Here is a 902-nt window from a genome sequence, read left to right on the forward strand (position 1 = left end):
CTGTATATACTGTATATATCTTATATAAATGGCAATTTCTGTTTGTCTGTCCGTCTGTCTGTTACCATCTTGCTGCCCAAACCAGGAAACCAATCTTCACCAAACTTTGTATGCATGTTGAACTAACATCCAGTTAAATTATAGGCTAACTGGATTTCGATAAAAATCGATAATGAGCCGACCACGGGGTTGGGCTATCACATGATAAAATGAGAGAGGAGGTGCAAAAGTGTTAGATTAAGGGAAAAGTGGCATAATGATGGTGACTGGGAGGAGAGGAGACGGAAAGAGATAGACACACAGGGAGTGTGAGAAACAGACAGAGAGTACGACGGACAGGGACACTTCCATATATATATAAAAGAGAGTTTGTGTGTGTGTGTGTGTGTGTGTGTGTGTGTGTGAGTGTGTATGTATGCGTGTGTCTGTGCGCGTGTATCTTCCTTATTCATTCGAAAGCTGAGTTGTCGATTTTGACGTATGGGGTATCAAAAGATTCAGTAATCTTACGACTATCAAATAAACTCAATTTTCATTTAAATATTTGCATTACAAAAATTTAACACTCTAATCTTTCTATAATTCAACTATCCTAAAAGACATTTTATATCACGACGGTGACGTTACATTTTGTATATGAGTGTGTACCTTAAAAGGCATCCATTTCTCTATATGTTTTGAGGAAATACAGTCATTCACTTTCTCTCTCACATGCACGCGCACACATACATACAAAAAAGATGTATACATACGTATTTATGTACGTGAATAAGAAAGATGTGTGTGTGTGTGTGAGAGAGAGAGAGAGAGAGAGTGCCACTTACACATGCATGCAAAAAATACATACATGACAACACACCTTCACTCTCTCTTTTTCTCTCTCTCTCTCTCTCTCTCTCTCT

This window comes from Octopus bimaculoides, chromosome 2 (genome assembly GCF_001194135.2).
Source record: "Octopus bimaculoides isolate UCB-OBI-ISO-001 chromosome 2, ASM119413v2, whole genome shotgun sequence".
NCBI lineage: Eukaryota > Metazoa > Mollusca > Cephalopoda > Octopoda > Octopodidae > Octopus > Octopus bimaculoides.